The following is a 12,997-nucleotide window of genomic DNA, read 5'->3' on the forward strand; positions in this document are numbered from 1 at the left end:
TGCTTCTAACTGCTATATTGTTGTGCGTAGGTCCCGCTGACAGTGCGATCCAATAATTGCCACATATGAGTTGTAAACTTTATTGACAACGTCAAGTCGTGCAATTCACATATACCGCATCAGGTACATTATCTATGATTGCATGAAGCACTCCCAAAGCCAAGGTACATTACCACTGGCATTAAGGATAAATAAACAGAATAAGAGGCAGATAGGGTTGCCTAATATTCTTAAAGGTTCTAACTACAGTAGCGTTGCGTGTAGGTCCCGCTGACAGCGCAAATAAGGTATTACCAAATACGGGTTAAAAACTTTATTGACTATTCCGCTAAGTCACAATATTGGTGCATGAATGTTCCACTGGCAACATGACAAAGTAGTTACCATACATGGGCTAAAAAACTTTATTGACAATTTAAAATGGTATAACCTGTATACACTGCATGCCTCGGTGAGAACTAAAAAGCGTGGGATAACTATTGAATATTGTACATTGTATATAATTAATTATGGTTTTCATAATATGATATCAAAGATGACAATATATCTTGTTTACATTGAATTATGATAATGTGTATTCACATGCTCAAAACCATGAAGTATTTTTTTGCTTTTTATCAACTACAAGATGTATTTCTAAGGGAAATTGCAGTATTCATTCACAGGAAAAAGGCTAACGCCGAAAGGCGTCGTCTTGGTGCACATTAAAATATTTGTGCAGTTATCGCTGGTGTGCCGCTTGCTTTTTCCTGTCTGGAGTTCTGTATAAGGAGCTTGGTGAATCATGTGATCAAGGCCTCTGGGCAGGCCGAAACGTCATGCTGGCAGGACGCTCTTTTTAAATAAAGACATTACTGCTCACCTGCACATCGGGGTTGGCTCCTTGATCCTGATTCTCATGTGGCCTCTGGGAGAGGGGGTGCGGAGTTTTGGAGTGAGCAGCATGTATATATAAATATATATATATATATATATATATACATATATATATATATATATATATCCAAACAAATGCTCCAATCCGGACCATGGATGCTTAGGAGGTGGTGCATGCACCGGTAGAGCACCCGGTAAAGAAAAGTCCCAATAATTCCTTCAGCGGTTGCGAAAATAATGCACTCTCAGGTATGCAGTTCAGCAAAGTTTTATTCTGCTTCCACATTACATGTTACGAAAATGAATCCTTTCCCACACGTAAGAAACATTACAGCCATGACAATAACCAAAGGACTCTTAGCACAAAGGAAGTAACAAAGAGAATGACGGTAATTTGTAGTGTGCAACTGTTCGAGGTTTAAGTAAATAATAATTGTATGAATACATTTTATCTCATGAAAGTTGAGCACTCGTTATGAATTCAGTACATTATAAACAACAAGTAAAGCAACTGTAAGGGTTTCACGACAGAAAGAGAAATTCAAGTTGAAACGACATGTGCCAATAAAATATGAACCTTATCCCGCAGATTAAGCTGAATGGAATTCATGGCCATCTTGGGATGGTACCTCTACAAGCAGAGTCATACAGCCCGTAGAGAACAACCTACCCAGAGTCTAAATGCCAATGAAACCTAACTGGTACCGATCAAGGGTATGTCACATGCAAGGTTCAATGAGTTGTCAAGGCAAAAGATCAAAGTAAAGTAAATTATGACATATTGAAAATAGTGATGAAACTAAATTGTGGTGAAAAATAATAAACAAAGAAAAAAAGGTTGATAATGCTCATTTCTCAGTATCCCATTGGGACTGGAAGTAGCCCAGTGAACAGTTTCCTCCCCTGTCACATACTATCAAGATAAATGGAAAATGACATCCTGAAGCAGTGCCTCAAAGTTCAAAAGAAAAAAGGTCACCAATTGTGATGGTGCTAGGTAGTAGGTCATGAGGTCTACTGGACAGTACTAATTACAGTACTAATTACACCTGAACAGAGGTTAGAGGCACCATGCAGAGTATGACACAATGTCAAACACAATCATAAATAAAGGGTGAGTGCCCAGTTAAACATGTGAGCATACATAATTAACCTGCGAATACACTGTACAGTTCCAAGTGGTGTACCGGTAAATACATGTGTTGGGACCGTGCCCAATTTCAAACATAGGACTAGAGAAAAGAGACAACTGAATCAAACTACATGGTACATGTTCCTGGCTGATGTGACTTGACATCGCCATGTGCCTCTGAAGAAAAGGTTAGGGAGCCCGTGAGGGTGAACTACCAGGGTAGTGTGGGTCCCTTCCTTTCCTCCTGCAGTGAAAAAAGGGAAAGAAAATAGATTAAAAACAGATATACAAAATGTTAAAAACATGTGTATAAACAATACTGCATTCCGAGAAGCAAGGAGGTTACAGGAGAACAGAGAATATCTTAAGCTACATGCAAATGATTCGTAGCTCTTCATCAAGATTTAAGCCACCAAGGCTTTTGGTTTGAAAATGAATAATATATTTGGATTCCCATTGACTCAGTTTGAGTACTCTATTCCCCCCACCAGGTGGTCTGGGGATATTTCACAAACGCACTAGCTTAAGAGGGCACTATTAGAGTAATGACGTTGTTGGAATTTTTAACTACAATGTGCGTGAAACCTATGGTTTTTTCAGTGAATTTCTAAGGTTTTTTAAATGCTAATTTTTAACTATAATGTAGGTGAAACCTATGGTTTTTTCAGTGAATTTCAAAGGTTTTGTAAATGATAATTTTTAAATGTATTAATTGTCATGTTTTCTTTATACTGATTTACTACATAATTTTAAATTATTTATTTTTAGATATTTTATTTTTTAAATTACATTTTATATTTTTTATATAAATTGAAAAATAAATGTTTGTAAAAATATTGAAATTGTAATATTTTTATTTTTTTAAATATTTTTTTAATTTACATATATTTTATATAGCAGGCAATGATATCCTATGAAAGGAAATTCAAGTTACTGTAACTAGGGTTAGAATTACTTTTCAGGATCAATAGTGGACTGAGAGATGCAGCACTGAGGTCTCTCCTGATAACAGGTGAGTAAATCGTAATTCGTAGTTCGGCTGATTTTTGAGGAATATTTTAAAGTTCCAAAACTCCACACTTGCCTATGAAAGGAAATTCAAGTTACTGTAACTACGATTAGAACTACTTTTCAGGATCAATAATGGGCTGAAAGATGCAGAACTGAGGTCTCTCCTGATAACAGGTGAGTAAATCAGAATTCGCAGCTCGGCTGATTTTTGAGGAATATTTTAAAGTTCCAAAACTCCACACTTGCCTATGAAAGGAAATTCAAGTTACTGTAACTACGATTAGAACTACTTTTCAGGATCAATAATGGGCTGAAAGATGCAGAACTGAGGTCTCTCCTGATAACAGGTGAGTAAATCAGAATTCGCAGCTCGGCTGATTTTTGAGGAATTTTTTTAACTTCCAAAACTCCACACTTAGAAATTTTTTCAAGTGAAACCAGTCAATGTTAGCCTATAGAAGGAAATTCAAGTTACTGTAAGTATGGTTACAATTACTTTTCAGGATCAGTAGTGGGCTGTAGGATGCAGCAAGGAGGTCTCCCCTGATAACAGGTGAGTAAATCAGAATTCGCAGTTCGGTTGATTTTTGAGGAATTTTTTAAAGTTCCAAAACTCCGCACTTAGAAGGATTTCCAAGTAAAACATGTCAATGTTAGCCTATGAAAGGAAATTCAAGTTACTGTAAGTATGGTTACAATTACTTTTCAGGATCAGTAGTGAGCTGAAAGATGCAGCACTGACGTCTCTCATGATAACAGGTGAGTAAATCGGAATTCGTACTTCGGCTGATTTTAGAGGAATATTTCGCTCAATAGTGAAGGAAGGGGGCGGGGCCTGAGGAGACATGTGTGCAAACACGCCCTGTGGCGCATTTTAGGTTGAGGAATATATTCCTCTTCAATCCTGAGGTCATCTGTGAGCCAACTAGCCCATCGGGTACCTCCAGTTTGCGCCAGGGAGCTGCGTTGCAGAGAGGTGTTCAGAGGGCACGCCCCCTTTTTACAACACTCTGCAATGCAGCTCCGTGGCACTTACTAGAGGTACCCGTTGGACTAGTTGGCCGCTAGGGAAACTCTGGATTGAAGAGGAATATATTCCCCAAGCAAAAATGCGCCACAGGGCGTGTTTGCACACATGTCACCTCAAGCCCCGTCCCCTACCTTCACCACTGTGCAAACATGCCCCGTAAAGCGTTCTAAGTTGGGGGATTAAGTCCCCTTGCATACTGGGGGTCCCTGGGGGCCAACTAGCCCACCAGGAACCTCCAGTGTGCGCCAGGGGGCTGCGTTGCAGAGAGGTGTAAAAAGGGGCGTTGCCTCATTACACCTCTCTGCAACGCAGCCCCCTGGCGCGTTTGCAGAGGGGGAACTAATTCCCCTTGCATACTGGGGGTCCCTGGGGGCCAACTAGCCCATCAGGAACCTCCAGTATGCGCCAGGGGGCTGCGTTTCAGAGAGGTATAAAAAGGGGCATGGCTTCCTTACACGTCTCTGCAAGGGAGCCCCCTGGCCCATTCTGGAGGCTCCTGGTGGGCTAGTTAGCCCGCAGGGACCCCCGTATGTGAGGTGAATTACTTCCCCCTCTGCAAACGCACCAGGGGGTGCGTTTGCAGAGACGTGCAGGGAGAAGGCGTGGCCTCCTCCCGATCCCGGTGTATACAAAAAAAACTTTTAAGAAGGGGGGCTGCAGGGGTGCCGTGAGCCCCCCGCATACTTTAGAACAAAGCCCCGGGGGGTGGCGGTCCCCGGGGCTCGGGGGGCCTTAGAGGCCTCCCATCATTAATGTCTTTGCCCCGGGGAATAATAACTTTGCCCCAGGGGGTGGCGGTCCCCGGGGCAGTGTGTGGGGGGATTGGGCCACCCCCACACTTTATTTGAAATATGCCCCCGGGATTTGGTCCCTCCGGGGGCTAATTTTTTTTAAAAAGCAAACCGTGTTTTTTTTTTTCAGCAGAGTTCGCGAATATATAGATATATTACCTCCTGGCGGTCACCAGTAGGTAGTTATATTCAGAACCTATTTTCCATCGGAAAAGCATTTTTTGATTTGCTAATAACTTTGGCGTCGTTTGATGAATCTTCGAAAAATTATTTTTAAAAAAAGGTTTATCCAGGTCAGCTCCTATCATGAAACTTTTTTAAAATGGTGTAAATCTGTTCAGTAGCTGCTGAGAAATTTGACAAATAAAAGTAAAAAAATCTATTTCCCATTGGAAACTTTAGCCAAGGCTACAGCCCGAACTGCTAAACGGAATTACACCAAAATTGGCAAGAAGGTAGTTCTTGGTTCAGAAAGCGACCTATTCTAAAATGGTGCAAATCCATTCAGTAGTTGCTGAGGATACAATAAATATCGATATCTATGGGCACGGTGCGTTCGCGAACCCTCCTGACCAAGCGCTTCATTCTAATTGGCTAAAATTGCAAAAAACACAGTTGATGGACAGAATGTAGAACAATGTCATACATTCACCCCAGTACAAGGATCTGGGCCTAAATCCATCGTTTTTTTGCACTCCACACCACCCTGGGTTAGACACTGGCTATATGCAAATCAGCTCTGACCCTGTGCCTCATGGGAACAGTCCAGTCCGAACTACCAAGCCATGTCTTTCCCAGACAGGAATCAAGCATCCAAGGACCGGTTTCTGGCTATCAGCCTTCATCAGCCTGGATAGCTTGACTCCAGTGGTGTGGAGAGCCTGGGACTCACGTCTGAGCATACCCAGCCCACTCGGGGTGAAAATTGCAAAAAACACAGTTGATGGACAGAATGTAGAACAATGTCATACATTCACCCCAGTACAAGGATCTGGGCCTAAATCCATCGTTTTTTTTGCACTCCGCACCACCCTGGGTTAGACACTGGCTATATGCAAATCAGCTCTGACCCTGTGCCTCATGGGAACAGTCCAGTCCGAACTACCAAGCCATGTCTTTCCCAGACCGGAATCAAGCATCCAAGGACCGGTTTCTGGCTATCAGCCTTCATCAGCCTGGATAGCTTGACTCCAGTGGTGTGGAGAGCCTGGGACTCACGTCTGAGCATACCCAGCCCGCTCGGGGTGAAAATTGCAAAAAACACAGTTGATGGACAGAATGTAGAACAATGTCATACATTCACCCCAGTACAAGGATCTGGGCCTAAATCCATCGTTTTTTTGCACTCCACACCACCCTGGGTTAGACACTGGCTATATGCAAATCAGCTCTGACCCTGTGCCTCATGGGAACAGTCCAGTCCGAACTACCAAGCCATGTCTTTCCCAGACCGGAATCAAGCATCCAAGGACCGGTTTCTGGCTATCAGCCTTCATCAGCCTGGATAGCTTGACTCCAGTGGTGTGGAGAGCCTGGGACTCACGTCTGAGCATACCCAGCCCACTCGGGGTGAAAATTGCAAAAAACACAGTTGATGGACAGAATGTAGAACAATGTCATACATTCACCCCAGTATAAGGATCTGGGCCTAAATCCATCGTTTTTTGCACTCCACACCACCCTGGGTTAGACACTGGCTATATGCAAATCAGCTCTGACCCTGTGCCTCATGGGAACAGTCCAGTCCGAACTACCAAGCCATGTCTTTCCCAGTCCGGAATCAAGCATCCAAGGACCGGTTTCTGGCTATCAGCCTTCATCAGCCTGGATAGCTTGACTCCAGTGGTGTGGAGAGCCTGGGACTCACGTCTGAGCATACCCAGCCCACTCGGGGTGAAAATTGCAAAAAACACAGTTGATGGACAGAATGTAGAACAATGTCATACATTCACCCCAGTACAAGGATCTGGGCCTAAATCCATCGTTTTTTTGCACTCCACACCATTCTAATTGGCTGCCACTACCACGCGGCTTCATTCTAATTGGCTGCCAATAATCCAAGCCAGGAAGTGTTGGCAGCCATCTTGTGACTCGGTAGAACTGAATCACAAGAAAACAGTAAAAGAAAGTGAAAAATTAAGAAAAGGGTGCAGGGTAGGTACTGTCCCCAACAGAGAGGCCAGGCCCCAGGGGATGGGGTCCCCTGGGGCCAGAAGTGGCCTGGGAGGGGGGCCACGCATCACCCCTTACCTTTGAAAAAAAAATAATATATATGTAGATGTGGGCATGCCTCGGGGGATGGGGTCCCCGAGGTGCATGCAAATTAATGAAAGTGAACACTTTTTATTTTTCAAAAAAATTGGAGTCGCGGCCCCTAGTGTGAACACGAAGGGTGCACGGCTCTCAGCGCGGCCCCCTAGTTTGAATAAGAAGGGTGAGCTGCTCTTAGCGCGACCGCCTAATGTGAATACGAAGGGTGCGCGGCTCTCAGCATGGCCCTCTAGTGTGAATACGAAGGGTGCGCGTATCTCAGCGCTCCCCACGTAGTGTGAATGTGCTGGGTGCACAGCTCTCCGCGCTCGAGTACTTCTCAGGTCTTTAAAACACAGAGTGGCATATTCTCAAGGACACATCGCCGAGTTAATGGCACTTTATCACAGCCAATTCACAAGCTGGTGCAAACAGCCCATATTTTTTTTTTTTTTAATTTATTTTATTTATTGTATTTATTTTAAAGGTTTTATATAGCGCTGGCTGGACCCGGGGGTATCAGAGCGCTTTACATGAGTGAAGATAATACAGGCACACTACAATTGTTCAAATCATGGTGATCACATAGGTTACATTGAGAAGAACAAGTAGCAAAATACACATTAACAAATGATGCCACGAGAGGGATAAGATACATGAATAAATGGGTACAAGTGGTCGAGTAATATATAGCATCCTGAGATGGAGTAGGGCTAGGAGGTAGTAGGGTGGAGGGATTGGGGGAGTGATATTAACGAGGGTAGAGAAGAATAGACAGGGGCGGGAAAAGTAGGGGAAGGAAATGATTATGGACCCCAATATTTCTTGAGCAAGTGCAGTTTGAGGTCTTTTTTGAAGCTGTTGTAGGAGGGATAACAGCGCAGGTCTTTTGGGGAGGACATTCCATATGCTGGGGGCATTTCCAGAGAAAGGGCGAGACTGCGTGGTTTTCTTTTTTGTCAGGAGTGGGATGAGGAGGAGGCCGTTGGTGGTTCTCAACGGTCGGGTACATCCTGCTTTGTTGAGTTTATTAGTTAGATAAAGTGGGGCTTTTTGGTGAAGGGCTTTGTGTGTAATGCATGCCAACTTGTAGGTGGATCTACCTTCGATGGGAAGCCATTTAAGGGCCTTTAGGGCTGGGGAGATGTGGTTGATGCGTTTGCAGTCAGTGATCAGCCTGGCCGCTAGGTTTAGCACAGATATGAGTGGGGCTAGGTGAACTTTTGGGGTTCCGGAGAGGAGGGCGTTACCATAATCAATTTTTGAGAGGACCATTGATTGGATGACCGATTGAAAGTCATCAGCTGGGAAGAAGGGTTTGATTTACTTGAGATGGCGTAGGGTGAAGAGCGCTCCTTTGGCCAAATATGTGGTCCTGGAGGGTTAGGCTGTTGTCAATGGTGATGCCAAGTGATTTTACTTAGCTTGATAAGGAGAGCTGACATTTGAGGGCATTACGGTCCGAGATCCATGTTTGGATAGGAAGAGGGTTGTTTTTTGGAAAGAAGAGAATGATTTCTGTTTTTTTAGAGTAAAGTTTGAGATGGTTAGAGTGGAACCAGGATTGGTTTTTAGACAGGGTGTTATTAGGGTGTAGATTGTCGGAGTGGGATTTGATCTTATAGTAAAGTTGGGTGTCATCGGCATGGAGGTGATAGTTGATACCGGCTTGTTTTAGAATGAATGTAAGGGGTTCCATAAAGAGGTTGAAGAGCGAGGGAGAGAGAATAGAACCCTGGGGGGACACCTAGGGAGACGGTAGTGGATTAGAGAGGCAATTGTAGATTTTGATTTGTTGTGTTCTGTGGTTCAGGAAGGAGGAGAACCATTTAAGTACCAGACCATTAAGGCCAAATCTAACTTTGAGTTAACCGTATCAAATGCTGCAGAGAGGTCAAGGAGAATGAGTAGCCAGGTCTCACCGTTGTCAAGAGAGTGATGGATGACGTCGACAATACTTAATATGGCAGTTTCTGTACTGCAGCCTTTTCGGAATACGGTTTGTAAGGAGTCAAGTAGGCTAAAGGAGACAATGTGTTTGTCCAGTTGAAGAAGGGAACTTTTTCAAGAGCTTTAGAAAGGAGGGGGAGGTTGGAGATGGGGCAGAGATTATTTAGGTCATTAGGGTCAGCATTGGGATTTTTAAGAATGGGAGTGATTTCTCCGAGTTGGAGGGAGGGAGGGACACATCCCGAGGTAAAGGAAGAGTTGATGATAGAGGTCCAGTAAGGAGCAATGATGTGCTTGAGCTCCTTAACAAGGTTAGCGGGAAGAGGGTCTTTGGTGTGTGAGGTAGGTTTAAGTTTGGAGAGGATGTTAGAGACTTTGATGTTCTGTTACGGGGTGGAAATTGAGCCAGGAGGCGTTGTTTTTAGGCTGAGGGTTAGAAAGGCTGGAATTCGGATGGGTAGTGGCAGGAGGGAGGACGGAGGGGGGAGTTAATAGGGAGGGAGATTGAGAAGTCGAGACATCGATAGATAGGGGATGAGGGGGAGATGCTAGGAAGAATTGGTCTATAATGGCTATTTTTCAGAGAAGAAGTTAGCAATTTCTTCGCATCTGTCAGTTTTCACCGTCAGTGTTGGAGGGGCCGAGAAGGTTTGGTTTCGGACTATGTTGAACAGCTCTTTGGGTCGATTTTTCACTCGATCGAGTTGGGTACAGAAGAAGGAGGCCTTTTTCGTGAAAATGTGTTTCTTATATCTGGCTCTGGCGGATCTGAGGAGAGCAAGCTGGGCGGGGGAAGGGTGTTGTCTCCATGTTCTTTCAGCGAGTCTAAGAGCACGCCTTTCATCATTGAGGATGGAATTGTACCATGATTTTAGATGGAATGTTGCTTAGGGTTTTAAGTTTGGACGGGGCAATTTGGTCTAGGACATCGATTGACAGGTTTGTTAAAATGTTCAGTTAGTTCATTAGCATTTAGGAAGAGAGGGGTAAGCAGAAGTTGTGTTTGGAGTTTAGATTCAAGTTCACCAGGGGGGATGCGATTAATATTTCTGGTCCATTTTGAGACTTTAATGTTGTTAGTGAGGGAGGGTGGGTTATTGTTTGCAATCGAGAACAGAATGAGGTGGTGATCAGACCAGTCGGGTATGATGGCGGACAAGGAAGCCAAGTCATTGCTGGTAATGATGGTGTCATGATTGGCTCCTTTGGAGTGGGTGGGAGAGTGGCAGAGTTGTTTGAGTTCATTGGTCTCAAGAAGATTGGTGAGGAGGTTGACTGAGGAGTCATCAGTCACATTCCAGTGGAGATTAACATCTCCAAGGAAGAGATTTTACGTGTTAGAGAGAGAGGATTGGTAAGAAGTTCGGATAGTTCCTCGATGAAGGTGAGTGGGGCTCCAGGTGGGTGGCAGATATTATGCAGTCGAATCGGGGGAAAACCTTGAGACTTAAGTTCAGTTTCAAGGTATTCGAAGGTATTGCGGTCGGGGTTTTTTACAAGGGAAAGTTGGAGTTCATTTTAAAAAATAATCGCTAGTTCACCCCCGATTCTCTCTGTCCTGTCTTTTCTAATGATAGAGTAACCCAGGGGGGGAAAGTAAGTCAAGGTTGGAATTAGAGTGTTCATTGAGCCAGGTTTCCGTGAGGAAGATTATGTCAATGTTTTCGCTAAGAATGGTTTCTGAAATTTCAGTTGCCCTGCCTGAAAGACGAGCGGCAGTTCACTAGCATGCAGGCGAGGGGATTAGGACAGTCTTTTGGGAGAGGGCGTGAATGGATGGTGGTCGTTGGGGTGGGGATCTGGGGAGACAGGAGAGGGTGGAGATCTGATGGTCCCTGCAATGACATGAATGTTGGAGCTAGGGAGAATGCAGGAGAGGGGTTTAGGGAAGTCTGTGGGGGGAGAGTGTGAATGGATGGTGGTACGTTGGGGAGGAGGTCTGGGGGAGACGGGAAAGGGGGGATCTGCTGGTCCCCAAAATAACGGGGATGTTGCAGTGAGGAGGGGGAGGAACTTACTAGAGGAGTTAGGAGGGTAGGTGTTGCGGAGGGTATGAAGGTCAGAAGCGGTGAGATGATTCGATGTGTGGTGGGGCCTATGAGAACGGCAGACAAGGGGAATGGTGTTCCACAGTTGAGGATTCGAGAAGTGTTGAGAGCCAGGGTCGACGGAGTTAGGGCGGTTAGATAGGGACTTGGAGTAGAGCGAGTTGACATCTTCTCTCAGCCGTGTGAGTTCAGTCGTCAAGGTTGCAAGATTGCTTTCAATGTTGGACAGAGTCTGAATTAAAGGAGTGTGGGAGAGCGCAGTTGGGGAAGAGGTGGGGGAAGGAAAGCTTCTATATTGGTCAGAGAAGACCTGGTGTGAGGTGATGGAGACTGTTTGGGAAGGGGGATAGGAGGAGTGCCTGGGTTGTAAGATATATGGGGGTCTGATGGGAAGGTTGGGACATTTCTAGAGTCCGGAGGTGAGGCTTGAGAAGATGAGAAGCTGTGATGGGGGAGGGGGTAGGTGACAGCGGGTGTAGGGGAGGACTGCAGTTCAGAGAGGGTAAGAAAGGGGTCTGGTTCAAGTGAGGAGAATTAGGGGGTTCCTGGGAGGGGGAAACAGTGGCAGGAGTATGGACTGGGGAACTATTAGGGGTTGGAGGGGGAAGTTCATCAGGGAGCGCGAGAGTTAGGGAGACAGATGATGTTGTTTGGGGACTGGGGGAAGGCTCTCAGGAGGGACTGTGTGACTGGATGATGAGATTTGGGGTACAGGATTAGCCGTAGAGATGTCGAGGGGAGGGAGGATTTGAGTCGGCGGAGATGGAGAGTGCCAAAGGGCCTCGAGGGGTTGAGTAGTAGGGGAGTTAGATGAGAGTTTGGATAGATGGAAGGACAGAGCCTGGAAGTGCTGCTCAAAGATGGAGAGGTAGTGTTCGGAGGATTGTATGAGAATGTTACCGGTTTCAAATATGGAGATGCCAATTTCTGCGTGAAAAATTGGGGAAGGGGTAGTGGATAGTTTGAATCCATAAGGAATTTTGATAGATTTAGATATTGGGAGGTGTTGAAGGAAGATACTCATCCATATGGAGGGGTGTTTAGAGTGGAAGATGTAGTTGGGGAGGGGAGGAAAGGCTGAGGTAGTTGTCTACGATGAGTGTTTCAGGATGCCAAATTAGTAATTTATGTTTAAAAACTTCTTAGCATTTTCGAAGAGATTAGGAGGGTAAGTAATGGACCATGAGTTGGGACCATGTCTGATGAGGGTTGAGTCTAGGGGGGTGAGGGTGTGATTAAGGGGGGGATGTTAGGTCGTTAAGTTGAAGGTGGAGAGAGAGGGGGCTCGCAGGTGAAAGAGGGAGGTCGGAGTTAAGGGGGTGAGGTAGAGAGCAGACGCAAGGGTCAAGTAGCTATTGTGGGGAGAAGTGAACATGTAAGTCGTTATTTTACACCTGGAATAACACACAGTATAAGACAGGCTACTACATGTAAGTAATTATTTAAAATTAACATAACACACAGTATAAGACAGTTTGCTACATATAAGTCATTGTTTTAAAGTTGCATAACACACAGTAAAAGAAAGATTGCTACATGTAAGTCATTATTTTACGCTGGCATAACACACAGTATAAGCCAGGCTGCTACATGTAAGTCATTATTTTAAACTAGCATAACACACAGTATAAGACAGGCTGCTACATATAAGTCTTTGTTATAAACTTGCGTAACACACAGCATAAGACAGGCTGCTACATGTAAGTCATTATTTTAAACTATCATAACTCACAGTATAAGACAGACTGCTACATATAAGTCATGGGTTAAATCTTGAAAGACACATAGTATAAGGCAGTTAGCAAAGAGAATAAGATTACCAGCCAGTGCTTTAGAAATATAGGGTTTAGAATATCCCCAAAAATAGTAAAATACCTTTTATTGGTTTTTTTATGTCGGTGGTTTGGAA

The 12,997-nt window shown here is 44.5% G+C and overlaps 1 long non-coding RNA gene across 2 annotated transcripts in view; it reads right to left on the minus strand.

Moving 5' to 3' along the window:
- Window positions 1-1,197: 1,197 nt before the first annotated feature.
- The window catches only part of LOC144819355 (uncharacterized), a 29,732-nt gene continuing 17,932 nt past the window's right edge, over window positions 1,198-12,997 (minus strand). For both annotated transcript variants that reach the window (XR_013607308.1, XR_013607309.1), the window contains one exon: window positions 1,198-2,252. This is a non-coding gene — a long non-coding RNA (uncharacterized LOC144819355). The remainder of the gene's footprint in view (window positions 2,253-12,997) is intronic.

Source organism: Lissotriton helveticus, chromosome 2_1, assembly GCF_964261635.1.
Source record: "Lissotriton helveticus chromosome 2_1, aLisHel1.1, whole genome shotgun sequence".
NCBI lineage: Eukaryota > Metazoa > Chordata > Amphibia > Caudata > Salamandridae > Lissotriton > Lissotriton helveticus.